At 42.6% G+C, this 14,373-nt stretch overlaps 1 pseudogene; it reads left to right on the top strand.

The window, feature by feature from the left end:
- The first annotated feature begins 742 nt into the window (after positions 1-742).
- On the top strand, positions 743-4,627 carry LOC105536025 (annotated as a pseudogene).
- The last annotated feature ends 9,746 nt before the right edge of the window (positions 4,628-14,373 follow it).

Below are 14,373 nucleotides of genomic sequence, written 5' to 3'. Positions count from 1 at the left end.
AGGCCAAGGTGGGCGGATCATGAGGTCAGGAAATCGAGACCACCCTGGTGAACATGGTGAAACCCTGTCTCTACTAAAAATACAAAAAAATTAGCCGGGCATGGTGGCAGGGGCCTATAGTCCCAGCTACTCGGGAGGCTGAGGCAGGAGAATGGTGAGAACCCAGGGGGCGGAGCTAGTAGTAAGCCCCCATCGTGCCACTGCACTCCAGCCTGGGCGACAGAGTGAGACTCCATCTCAAAAAATAAAATAAAAAGTAAACGAAATTAAGAGTTGCATGATTCCACTTATATGAGGTATCTAAAGTAGTCAAACTCATCGAAGCAGAGAATAGAATGATTGTCAAATGCTGGAAGCAGAAAGAAATGAGGAGTTGCTATACAACTAACAAAGTGTGTTACATGCAAGATGAATAAATTCTGGTGATCTGCTGTACAACAACCTGCCTATAGTTAAAAACACTTTATCATACACTTAAAGTTTTGTTAAGACAGTAGATCTCATGTTACATGCTCTTACCACAATTTTAGAAAAGATATTGCATTTAAAAACCTTTATATGATTACACTTTAACACTTTTGTAAAATTACGCATATCTTTCCATACATACGTAAAAATGAAGTCAAACATGAACTAAGTATATAGAATCTGTACCTTCAGAAGATGTATATTTTAAAACTGAATTAATAAAACAGATTGCAGTTCCCTTTTCTACTGAACTCAAATAGAGTTTCTTACCGGAATGAGAATCTGTGGTTTGTGTTTCTTTGACAAATCAATGATAATCTGCTCTATTCTAATAGAGGTTTTTGAAACACCCATCAAAGTTTTTATGTAGGAACGTCATTGTTTTTCCATGTCCAGGAGTCCCTCCAAAGCTGATCTCAGGGGAAAAAAAGACATAAATAATGTTGCTTAATGATTTTCTGATTATCTGCTGTAATAGTCCATTTTCAAACTGCTATAAAGAAGTGCCCAAGACTGGGTAATTTATGAAGGAAAGAGATTTAATTGACTCACAGTTGAGCATGGTTGGGGAGGCCTTGGGAAACTTACAGTCATGGAGGAAGGTGAAGGGGAAGCAAGGTACCTTCTTCACAAGGCAGCAGGAAGAAGTGCTGAGTGAAGGGGGAAGAGCCCCTTATAAAACCATCAGATCTTAGGAGAACTCACTCAGTATCACAAGAACAGCATGGGGGAAACTGCCCCAATGATTCAATTACCTCCACCTGGTCTCTCCCTTGACATGTGGGAATTATGGGAATTACAATTCAAGATGATATCTGGGTAGGACACAAAGCCTCACCATATCATCTGCCTAAAGCATTTATGATTAATGGGTATAGTGTCAGTTGCCTTCAAGTCTATTTTGCATTATTTTACATTGTCATTTTAATTTCAAATGAAGTTTTAAGATGTAAGTTTATCATTATCTTTATTGTATTTATATAGATATATCCCATTCTTATAATTTGCTAGTCATATGACTGTCATTATTTATGATGGGGAATATTGCATCTTTATTTCCCTAGTAAATCTTGATCTGCCTAACAATGTATCCTACTCTGATGGCATATGACTTTGTATAAATCTTTCTAGTAGTGAGACTTTAGGGTACTGGCTTTGCTGTGGCATTAATAGGTTAGAATAATAAAGTCATTGATAATCTCATTCAAGCCCAGGATCTTCAGCTGGTCTCTTCTGCTGAGGCCAGTGAATGTCAAAATGTTCTGGTTTGCTCACTCGAATACAGGCGATAAGCAGCATGGTCAGGATAAATGCTGCATTTCAGGGTAGAATAGAGGTCTGTAGGCAATGTATTGCAAACACTGTTAGGTCCTTTAAAATCCTAAAAATCTAAAAGAAACAGTATTTTAATTTATGTGCACTTAGGTCCTTTGGTCCATAATAAATCAGGTTAGAATACATGTTGACAGCTTCTCCATATTGCTTATTCTAGTTAGGAATAAATAAATAAAATAATAAAATATAATAAGTAAAGCAAGAAGAAATATTCAGGGTTCACAGTGAAACACCAGGTGTAATACAGAAGAATGGTCCAAAAGAATGCATTTTAAAATGTTGCTTGCCAAGACCTCATCTGTACAAAAAAAATTTTTTAATAAAAAAATGTGCCAGGCATGGTGATGTGCACCTGTAGTCCTAGCTACTCAGGAGGCTGAGGTGGGAGGATCACCTCAGTTTGGGAGGTCAATGCTGCAGCAAGCCATGATTGCACCATTGTAATCCAGCCTGGGCAATAGTGAGACCCTGCCTCTTAAAAAATATATATAAATAAATTGGCTATGGCAGTGGTGTCATCTTGGGCTGGAACTCACGCTCCTTCCCTGGGGAATGGCTGCCTCAACAGTAGCCCCCACTGCTGCCTCTTGGGCGTGAACTGAGCCTCCTGCTGCTGCCTGCTGCCTTACCTGCCGTTGTTGCCACATCCTGACTCTGGGCCAGCGCTGGGAATGTGCCCCTGGCTGCCTACCGCTACCTGCGGGTCGTGGGCAAGGGGAGCTATGGAGAGGTGACGCTTGTGAATCACCAGAAGGATGACAAGCAGTATGTCATTAAAACACTGAACCTCCAAGGGACTGGGAGTGGTGGCTCACGCCTGTAATCCCAGCACTTTGGGAGGCTGAGGTGGGAGGATCACAAGGTCAAGAGATCGAGACCATCTGGCCAACATGGTGAAACCCTGTCTCTACTAAAAAATACACAAATTAGCTGGGCGTGCTATATATAAAAATTAGCACGTGCCTGTAGTCCCAGCTACTTGGGAGGCTGAGGCAGGAGAATCGCTTGAACCTGGGAGGCAGAGGTTGCAGTGAACCGAGACTGTGCCACTGCACTCCAGCCTGGCAACAGAGCAAGACTCTGTCTAAAACAAAACAAAACAAAACAAAAATAACTGAACCTCCGAAATGCCTGTAGCCAAGAGCGGCGAGCTGCTGAACAGGAAGCCCAGCTCTTGTCTCAGCTGAAGCATCCCAACATTGTCACCTACAAGGAGTCACGGGAGGGAGGAGACATTGTCATGGGCTTCTTTGAAGGAGGTGATCTGTACCGAAAACTCAAGGAGCAGAAAGGAAAGCTTCTGCCTGAGAATCAGGTGGCAGAGTGATTTGTACAGATCGCCATGGCTTTGCAGTATTTACATGAAAAACACACCCTTCATCGAGATCTGAAAACTCAAAATGTCTTCCTAACAAGAACAAACATCATCAAAGTGGGGAACCTAGGAATTGGCCAAGTGACCTAGGAACTGGTCCCTTGAAGTCACGTGCCAGCCTGAAAGCCCATACCTGCAAACAGGACTTGAGCAATACCACAGAACTAGCCACAATCAGTAGGGTAAATATTGACATCTTACCAGCAAAAGGGAGGGACTCAGGGAGCGATGGCTTCATTCAGGAGAATCAGCCAAGACACCTGGATGCCTCTAATGAGTTAGCAGGTAAATGCAGTGTTTCTCAAGTGGAAGAGGAGTTGCTGCAGGACAACACTAAATCCAGTGCTCAGCCTGAAAACCTTATTCCCATGTGGTCCTCTGACGTTGTCACTGGGGAAAAGAATGAACCAATGAAGCTCTGCAGCCCCTAATCAAAGAACAAAAGCCAAAGGACCAGGATCAAGTTGCTGGTGAATGTATTATAGAAAAACACGGCAGAATCCACCCAGATTGACAGCCACACAACTCGAGATCTGAACCTTCCCTGTCTCAACAGTGATGGCAGAAGAAGAAAGAACAGACTGAGCACAGAGGGGAAAAGAGACAGTTCCAAGAGTCGCCTCCTCGATTTTTGCCCTCTCATCCCATTGTTGGAAAAGTGGATATCACATCAACACAAAAAAGATGCTGAAAATCAAGGTAGAGTGGCCACAGGGTCTGAGCAGTTCAAGGAACAGTGAGACGTCATCATCAAAGGACTGACCATTATCAGCCAGAGAGGAGGCAACTAAAGCAGTCTCAGGAAGAAATGTTCTCTTCAGGCCCTTCAGTGAGGAAAGCTTCTCTTGAGTGTAGTAGGGCCAGGGAAACCGCAGGAGGAAGACCAACTCATCCCACCTGATGGCTCTCCTCAAACTGCAGCATCCCTCAGGAAAGGAAACTGATCCATTGTCTGAGGATGAGTTAAGTTCTTCCACAAGTGCAACTGATAAGTCAGATGGGGATTCCAGGGAAGGGAAAGGTCAGACAAATGAAATTAATGCCTTGGTACAATTGATGACTCAGACCCTGAAACTGGATTCTAAAGCGAGCTGTGAAGATCTCCCGGTAGCAAATTGAGTGTCAGAATTCAAACTTCATCGGAAATATCGGAACACACTGATACTTCATGGGAAAGTTGCAGAAGAGGCAGAGGAACTCCATTTCAAAGAACTGCCTTCAGCTACCATGTGAGGTTCTGAAAAGATCAGGAGACTAGTTGAAGTCTTGAGAGCTGATGTAATTTGGGGCCTGGGAGCTCAGCTTTTAGAGCAGGTGTATGATCTTTTGGAAGAGGAGGATGAATATGAGAGAGAGGCACGTTTGTGGGAGCACATGGGTGAAAAGTATACAATTTACATTGTGAAAGCTCGCCAGTTGAAATTTTTTGAAGAAAACATGAATTTTTGAGCATTTGTTCTAATCTGCTGCCAGAATTAAAGACCTGTTCCCAGAGGTTTTTGGCTCAAAAAACAAGGGCAAACAGTCATTTGGAGGCCATTCACCACTGTTTTATATCTCTTTGGGGTTTTCTTACAGAAAAGAAAATGGACAGAACAGAGTAATACAAAGCAGGATCAACAAAGAAAAAAAACCTTTGGCTTTCATATGCTCTTTATGAGGACAAATCTATTGTTTGTTTGATTACTGTTTACTGGGCCTTAAACCACCAAGTTTATATCTAGAATCTTATTTTTTTAAGGGTACTAATCAGTTTAAACACAGGGCTATAAAATACTGGATTGAAAATTTTATATGGTAATATAGAGATAAAAGTAATAGGAAAAACAAATGACATCATATGCCCAGTCATAATACCTGCTATTGTTTTGTTTGTTTGTTTGTTTGTTTGTTTTCAGACAGAGTTCCGCTCTTATTGCCCAGGCTGGAGTGCAGTGATGCGATCTCGGCTCACTGCAAACTCTGCCTGCTGCCTCTGCCTCCTGAGTAGCTGGGATTAAAAGTGCCCACTATCACGCCGGGCTGATTTTTGTATTTTTAGTAGAGAAGAGGTTTCTCCATGTTGGCCAGGCTTGTCTTGAGCTCCTGACCTCAGGTGATCCTCCTGCCTAGGCCTCCCAAAGTGCTGGGATTACAGGTGTGAACCACTGCGCTCGGCCAACACCTGCTATTGTCAATAACCTTAGGGAGCAGTTGATAAATTATAAAATTTTAAAAAGTCAATTCACAGGTCTGGAAATAGATTTAAAGAATATGAAGCGCTATCTAGTACTTGAGCAGCTGAATTTCTTTTCTACACATTGACGGACTCTTAGTATTTTATTTTCATTTAATATAAACCTCATTTAGGGTATATACAAATTAAAACAGAGACACATTGGCTTTGTAAATCAGTATGTTTTTACATAATGGTTTTATTAGATTTATTTTCCATCAGTGAAAACATTTCTTAAACACAAATTTCATTTCCATTTAAGCAATTTGTAAGCAAAGTACAGGTCCATTTAGTTTGGGGATATATTTAATGTTTGTCTCTTGAAGTTTGTCTTCATGTACTTTAAGATACTAGTTGTTGGTTGGGCGCAGTGGCTTACGCCTGTAATCCCAGCACTTTGGGAGGCCGAGGTGGGCGGATCACGAGCTCAGGAGATCCAGACCATCCTGACTAATACGGTGAAACCCCGTCTCTACTAAAAATACAAAAAATTAGCCGGGCATGGTGGCAGGCGCCTGTAGTCCCAGCTACTCAGGAGGCTGAGGCAGGAGAATGGCGTGAACCCGGGAGGCGGAGCTTGCAGCGAGCAAAGATGGCGTCACTGCACTCCGGCCTGGGTGGCCCAGGGAGACTCCGTCTCAAAAAAAAAAAAAAAAAAAAAAAAGAAAAAAGGTGTTAGTCGTCTTCCCACGTTTTAAATGTATGATTATATACCACATATTTTATTAGTTGTTCAATAAGAGGTAATATCCATCTAGCAAAGAAATTTTATAAAATTAAATACAAGTCTTAAATAGTACATTTTCACTTCTGTATTCAAGGGACTCTAAAAATAAATATTGCTCCAGAAAAAAATATATAAATAAACAAAAATATGTTGCTTCCTATACCGATAGCTTTTCATCTATATGCTTTCTAAACATAATGGTGTGACAAGCGACTCTCATTTGAAAATGTGCATCTTTAAGCGATAATATGTCTCAATAGTGCCTGCATGTTCTCTACAACTGTGTGATAGTCACTCATGGAAAATATTTCATCACAATTCTGAATTACTAAGAAAGGATATTCCACTATGCAGTAGTATTTTATCTAGAGAATTATAATACTGGTGTGTCAATGGTAAAATCTATAATACTTAAAAAGTAATATTCACACCTCATAATCAAGATCCACAATAGCTGGACTCTCCCTTTGCCTGAAAATGATGAGTGTGCTTGTCCACGGTGATGCTGACATGTGTCTGGAGGAACTTGAAGAGGACGGAATGCCAGTGCTGATTGCCCAGCAGGCTGCCCTGGGCAGGGAGAGGGTCACGAGGGCATCCATGGAGAGCAGGTTAGCATCACCTGGAAAAAGAGGAAAAGTAACTGCACTGCACTGTTCCATCCAGTTCAATGCCATGGTTACAGAGGTTTAGCATTTCTCACAAGCACTGCACTTTCCTTACATCCTTCTGCTCCAAGAATTTGTCAGCTGGCTTTGTCTAAATACAATCTACTGTCCACCTTCAAAAATGTTTTCTGTTTATAAAATATTATTGTTCATTGTATTTTCATTTTTCTTGAAAATATTTTCTTCCCAGGGCCCTTTATGATGTCATCAGTTTATTTATGGAGCATCTAATAATGGTCTTACACAATTACCAAACTGTAAGACTTTTCACATAAAAGCATATTTAAGATATACACAGGTTGCCCTTAATACATCTCAATTATAGGATAACTGTGATCCTGACACCTACATGGTTCTGACTCACCCTTACTGCCCAAAGAAATTACTTACAGGACATCCTTTCATTCTCAAATGTGTTCTGGTTTCAAGATAAATCAACACTTAACTGAAAAAAAATGAAGTATGAAAAAATACTTTCTTCTAAATAATCACATTTTCAAAAACCATTGCCCTTTAGTTTTCTACCTGAATTAAGATGAGTTTTCTTTCAATTTCTGGGCGATGTGTTTGCCATTGTGTCCCCCAGGGAATAGGATTCCATCACTCCAATTGGTTTTAAATTTCAAAGAAATAATTTCTTTTGCTAGGCTTATCGAATTTCTGATTAAATGTGTACAGCAAGGAACTTTTTCCACCAAAATTAACTATCTGGGATCCTAAATGAAAAACATTAAGAAGTGACTCTAGGTATAATGGATTTTTATTAGTGCACTGAAATGTGTAAGTCAACACACACATAGACATACATAGTATATCTCTGGTTCGTTTAAAATAGGGGAAAAAACGCTTCTGTAAATTTTCTTTTGATATCGATAGTTGATACACCTAAACCTCACTGATGTTTTCCCCAAAACATCATCTAGAAATATTTTTGTTGCTCTAATTCCAACTGCTCCTATCTTTGTACTGGCCTATTCTCATTCTGTAAAAAATGAAGACCTAGGCCAGGCGCTCACGCCCAGGTGGCTTATGCCTGTGATCCCAGCACTTTGGGAGGCCGAAGCAGGCAGATCACAAAGTCAGGAAATCAAGACTATTCTGGCCAACATGGTGAAACTCCATCTCTACTAAAAATACAAAAAAAAAAAAAAAAATTAGCAGTGAGCCAAGATTGCACCACTGCACTCCAGCCTGGGCGACAGAGCGAGACTCTGTCTCAAAAAACAAAAACAAAAACAAAAACAAAACAAAACAAAAAAACTAGAAAGTTGTCGAAGTCAACTCCTCATGCATAAAATCTCCCTATATATTTTATGATCATTCAGCATCACTGTCTTCCTGAAAGCTTTTAATTGTTTTCACCAGCTGGGCTGGGCGTGGTGGCTCACGCCTGTAATCCCAGCACTTTGGGAGGCTGAGGTGGGCAGATCACAGGGTCAGGAGATTGAGACCATCCTGGCTAACACGGTGAAACCCCATCTCTACTAAAAATACAAAAAATTAGCTGGGTGTGGTGGCGCATGCCTGTAGTCCCAGCTACTCAGGAGGCAGAGGCAGGAGAATCACTTGAACCCAGGAGGCAGAGGTTGCAGTGAGCTGAGATTGCACCACTGCACTCTAGCCTGGCAACAGAGCAAGATTCTGTCTCAAAATAAATAAATAAATAAATAAATAAATAAATAAATAAATAAATAACTTGCCTAGAGGGTGTATTTTATGTTGTGTTTTTATCACATAAAATAATAATAAATAAGAGCACCAGGGAAAATTTTGGAGTTACTGGATATGTTTACAGAATAGACTGTGTTGATGGTTTTACAGATATATACTTATCTCCAAAACTATACAACTTATATATTAAATATTTACTGCTTTTTGTAAGTCAATCATTCTTCCATAAACTCATTTTGTAAAAGGCAGTTAAATAATAGAAGGAAAAATAGAAACAAAGAACAGGTGCAATGAATAGAAAACAGTAACAAATATGGTTGATATTAATCCAGTTATGCCAATAACTAATCAATGGTCTAAATTCATCTATTAAAAGACAGATGTAAAGTGAATCACAAAACAAAATGCAACTATATGGCATCTTCAAGAAACACTCTTTAAATATAAATACACATATAGTTTAAAAGTAAAGGTATACAGAGAGATATACTGTACTAAGACTAATTTTAAAAAAGCTTGTTTTGAGACAGAGGAGACTTTAGAACAAGGTAATTCATCAGGGATAAACAGGAACATCTGTTAATTTTAAAAGGGTCAATTTTTCAATCAGGGATATCAATGTACATATATATACCTCAATGTATATGCCTAAGAACAAAGCATCAAAACACGAGGCAAAAACTGATAGAATTGCAAAAAGAACTAGATACATCCAGTATTTTAGTTGAAGATTTTAATACCCTCTATCAGTAATGGACAGACATGGCAGACAGAAAAATCAGGAACGTCTTAGTTGAACTCTCCCTGCATGATTAATCAACTGAATATGATAGATATCTATAGAATACTTCCACCCAGCAACAGAATAAGGGAACGTTTACCAGGATACACCAGATTCTAGGCCATAAAATATACATTGAACAATGCAAAAAAAAAAAAAATAGAAATCACAAAACATATGTTCTATGTTTTCATACCCAATGGAATCAAACTAGAAATCAGTAACAGAAAGATCTGGAAAATCCCAAGATACATGGAGATTTAAAACATATGCTTGTAAGTAAAATATGGGTCAAAAAAGACAACATAAGATAAATTAAAATTAAAAATAGTGTGAGGGTATCTCATAGGAGGGCATATTGTGATGGTAAGACAGGACTCAGTGGCATCCTTGAAACGGTTGCTGGGAACTGAACTGCACCATCAGCAGAGAGGGCATAGTAGGTCCATTGGTGGCTGAACTATTAGAGGAGATTCTGTGAGTGAGGTACAGCTGCAGATTTGAGGCAGACTCACCAATGGTGAGGGAAAAACAGTGAATGGGTCATAACCAGGGTCTGACTGTAAGGCTGCAGAATGTCAGCAAAGGCATGACTGGTGAGCTAAAAGGCTGGCTACTGGGTGGTGTCTGAAATGACCCTATGATAAAAGCTGTCCATGACCTCAGTGCCGAGTAATTGGTGAATAGGCCTGGAGAAGACACAGTTACGTGAGGAACTTTGGGAAACCTGGGACAGCAAAAGCCACGGCACACGGAGGCTTGGAAAAACGGTTCCATGGGGATATAAAAGGAGTTGAAAGGTCTGGGTGGTAGTAGGCTTGGAGTTATTGCATTGTGAGCAATGACAGGCTAGAGGGGACAGGGACAGGACCAAGAGGACTCAGAACTAAGCAGTAAGATCTAAATACACTGTGTGTGCTGGAGGTGACGTCATAGGCACAAAAGCTTGATCTCAGAGGTGGCCTAATCAACCCTAAGTTTTAGGTTCTATCTATCCCGAATGGCTGCGAAGCACAACTGAGATGCCAAGGGTTTCTAGGAGGCACAGGCTGTAGAAACTGTGATAGAGGTGGCCTGAGAGTTAAACTCAACGTGGCCTGAGGCTGCCTCCATACCTTGAGTTTCTACATATGGAGCTGCAACCTAACTTAGCATGGAAAGAAATCTGAAGCCTAACTTAAGAGTGTATTTTTTGTAACAAATAGCTGAGTCCCAACCAATAACAGCAGCTGAGATTCAGCCAATCATAGGCTGCCAACATATCAAAGCATGCCTAATAATTGCAAATGCGAAGCCATAACTGGTCCAGCTGTTTCTGGACCTCACTTCTATTTTCTATCTATAAATGCTCCCTCCTGCACACACTTTGGAGCAGAGCACTGACCTCCTCTGGTCCTGAAGGCTGTCTAATTTGTGAATAATTCTTTACTCAATTAAAATCTGTGAAATTTAATTTGTCTAAAGTTTTAAATACACTAGTAAAGGTCTTGCTGGATAGGAATGTAGTCATGGTTAGTGAGACCGTGTGTGGCCATCCTGGGTGCATGACAGGGATGGTTACAATGAGAGAGTCTTCCAGCAGGTGGAAAAATCAGTATGTGATCTGCAAAGGCATGAACTAGTCTCCAGGGGGTACAAGGCATAGAAGCTTCATAGGCATGAGGTAGTTCCCGGAAGATTGGAAAGCTCTGAGTGGATTCAAGGACTAGATGAGTGTCACAAAAGCGCTTAGCCTGTATAGTTATCACAGCAATAGAGGGGTCCAAAGAAAAGCTAAGAAAAAAGGTGAGGAGACTTTTATGGAAATTGATCCAGAAGGGAAGCTTGCTATGTGTTAGAAGAAAGCAGACTTCTTATAAGAGAAGACGGCCTGTGACACAGAAGGCTGCCTGTGGTCAATCAGGCAGTGATATTAGCCAGTAGCATTGTCACATAGCAAGATGGCAGAGTCCGTGGGATAGGAGTCAATTAGCAGTGAAGTCCCAGCTTCCACTTCTCATGAGGAAAGATGTGAGTGCCAGAGAGAAGGTGTCATGAGGCCGATGCTGCAACTAATTGTTGGAATTCTGGCAATCTAGCAGTGGAGGCACTGCATGGTGAGAAAGCAAAGTGAGAAAAGGGGGTCAAATCTGGAGTAACTCTTGTAGACAGCACAGTCAGAACCAGTCAATGTAATGACAATGGGACCCTGAATCAGCCCAGTCCAGAAGCAGCACGAGAAGTTGAATCCCCAGGAGGCGAACTTGGTCCAGTGGATGGCCTCTGCCTTAGGCACCATTCAAGAGTTCCTAGTTGGGGCTGTAAGTGGAAGCACAGCTCACAGGCTTGCTGACAGCAGTAGTAGTAGCACTGGTAGGAACAGATGTCAGGGCACTCCTTCCAACACTGGAGATGCTAATCAAAAGGCATTTTAGCAGGAAGAGCAGGGTCCTGTCCTCACTAATCAGGTGTATTTTGGTACAAGTGACCCCAGGGGTGCTTATTGGCACTGGAGGGGCAGTTTCAGTTCTGAGGTTTGTGGTAGACAATGTGGAGTTAGTAGTAAGCAGGTCATACAGTAGAGGACACCAACAGGGAGGCTCCCAGTCCAGAGCATTGCATGGTGGTCATTCTCAGGAGGTTTGCCCAGGCTATCGAGATGAGGCCCTGAAAGAGAAGCACTAACACAAAGCAAAGGCATCAGTGGCAATAACCAGGATTGGGTATGTCTGTATGTAGGGCAGAAATGTGATTCAGCCTATGTTACCTTATCGCTAGAAACATAAAGAGGGTGATGTGCTTCCCAGGGCATCTGCCAAGATATTTTTCTAGTCTGCCAGCTGTCAGCTCACTCTCATGCAGGGTTGATTTTGCAGTCGAGTCCCCGGTGGGACAGCAAGATGGTGGTAGCTGCCATGTCTCAAAGTGAGATCAAATACAGGATGGTTGGTGGCATACCCATCCCTGTAACAGTAACTGGATAGGGAGAGGTGAGGAGACCCTGAGATGCCAATGCCCATGGTGGGTGGCCCTGAGGTATGGGTAGCACCCCTGAGAAGACAGGTAAGTGGAAAACGTGATTCAAGGATTCCTTTCCTAGGGCCAGGACAGGGGCCATGGCAGCATCAAAGTCCAATTAACCCACAATGGAGTGGCAGGTTGGCTTAAAGAACAATACAGAAAGACTGAAAGGTGGGTTTGCCTCCTGGGTGTGAAGATGAGTAGTGGCAGCAGTGGACAGCCGTTAAAATGGGCCAGCACCAGGGGCAGACATTAGTGCCAAGAAGGAGTCGAATGTGTTTACAAAGAAGGGATGTCTTTCCGACAGCCCACACATTCTCTCCATTAGCCCACCACAGTCTTCTGGTATTGAAGGTGAAATGCCCAGGTGAATGCCATTCCCCAGTGCCCACTGTTGGGTGACCTCAATTGTAGAATGGGTACCTTGGTTGGACTGAATGACATGGGGGTTCCACAAAGGGGTCACGACTGAGGTAGGAAGAAGACCTTCTGCGCTGTCAACATCAACAGAAAAGCAAGGAGCAGGCTAGAGTAGCTGTCAACAATAGTGAACATAGCTGGTGAGGCCTGCTTCTTGCCCGAGTAGGCCAATAAAATCGACTTGCCACTTGGCACGTGGGTAGTCACCTCTCCAAAGGTGACTAAGGGAGAAAAAAGAGTGATGTCTCATCAACAGCGCAGCCAGTCTTGGATGGCCCAAGCAAATGAGTTGGATGGGACAAGGAAGCCCCATGTGCAAATCCAAGTTGACACTCAGGCCTAGCTTAGATGTCCCAAAGTCAGGTGTGCCCAGGAGGTCCAGTCGGTCCAAGTACCACAGTCTCAGCTATGAGGGTAGAGATGTGGGAAAGGCAGTCTGCCTTTCGGTCTTATTGAGAGGCAGCACCTTGGTGACTGCTGTGAGCTGACACACAGCAAACAAGTGGCACATTATTAAGTATCAGCAATGTACCCCCAAAGGGAAGTACCCCCGTCCCACTGCCTGGTCATGGTCACCCAGCATGATGCCACCCATAGCCATTAGTGAAGGCCCCAGAGTTGGTGAAGATGTGGATTTCAGGATGGCCTTGGATGATAGAACCAGGACAATGGCTGTAATTTCTGTCCACTGAGCTGAGTGACCCTTCCTCTGCAGCTGGAAGGGGTTGTCTGATGCAGAAGGATGGCTGGTAGCTACCCAGATGGCACCTCTGCCTGCCCCATCAGCGAAGCAGTCACACCCCTGCTGCAGCAATGTGATGGCCCCTGGCTGGTGGAAGGGCCCCAACTAACCAAAGGCTGAGTGGGAGCTGTTTATTGGAGATCTTCCTCAGGCACTCTGGAGGAGCAGAGACTGAAATCCTCATGAGGCGCAGAAACTGCTAAGCATTCGGGCTTGGCTCAGTCCTGTGAGTACCATTTCCACTTGGCAAGAGATGGTCGGTGGTGGTGCCCAGTTTGCAAAGATGAGGATCCTAAACTCAAGGCACAATGGGAATCGATTTTTATTGTGATGGGCTTGGATCCCATCAGTGTCCATCTCAGAGAGGGCTAAGTAAGCTGCAGCCAGCTGTCTCAAGAGAGTCAAACACATTTAACACAGGATTTACGCCAAAAGCCCACTGGAAGAAGAGACCTGGATTGGGTAGTCTAAAGCCTCTATGTGTGAAAAAGTGATGTCTTTGAAACCTAAAGCCTACATCTGCAAATCCTTCCTCCAGAGGACAAGTGGAAGGGCCTCCTGGATTGCCTGCTGGTCAGCCCTTAAAGCTTCTTCTGGAGAAGAGCCTGAGTGAAGGTGGATGTCTCATAGGTGACCTGAAAAATGGAACTTACTGGAGGTTTGGCATATGTTTTCTCCAGAAGCCAAAAATACCGACAATGCCCTGGGTCTTCTTGGTGGAGATGGGATCCCTGAGGGTGAGGAGCCTGAGGCCGACTGGTTGTAGATTTTGTCTGCCTTCCTTATTCTAAATATAGCCTCACAATTTGGACTTGGCGGGGAAAGGGTGGGAGCAGGGTGAAAGATAAAAGACTATTACACATTGGGTACAGTATAGACTCTTCAGGCGATGGGTACACCAAAATCTCAGAAATCACCACTAAAGAACTTATTCATGTAACCAAACACCACCTGTTCTCCAAAAACCTACT

The sequence above is a fragment of the Mandrillus leucophaeus genome, unplaced genomic scaffold, assembly GCF_000951045.1.
Source record: "Mandrillus leucophaeus isolate KB7577 unplaced genomic scaffold, Mleu.le_1.0 Scaffold153, whole genome shotgun sequence".
Lineage (NCBI taxonomy): Eukaryota > Metazoa > Chordata > Mammalia > Primates > Cercopithecidae > Mandrillus > Mandrillus leucophaeus.
The sequence above is the reverse complement of the archived record's forward strand: the minus strand, read 5'-3'. Positions and strand labels throughout refer to the sequence as shown.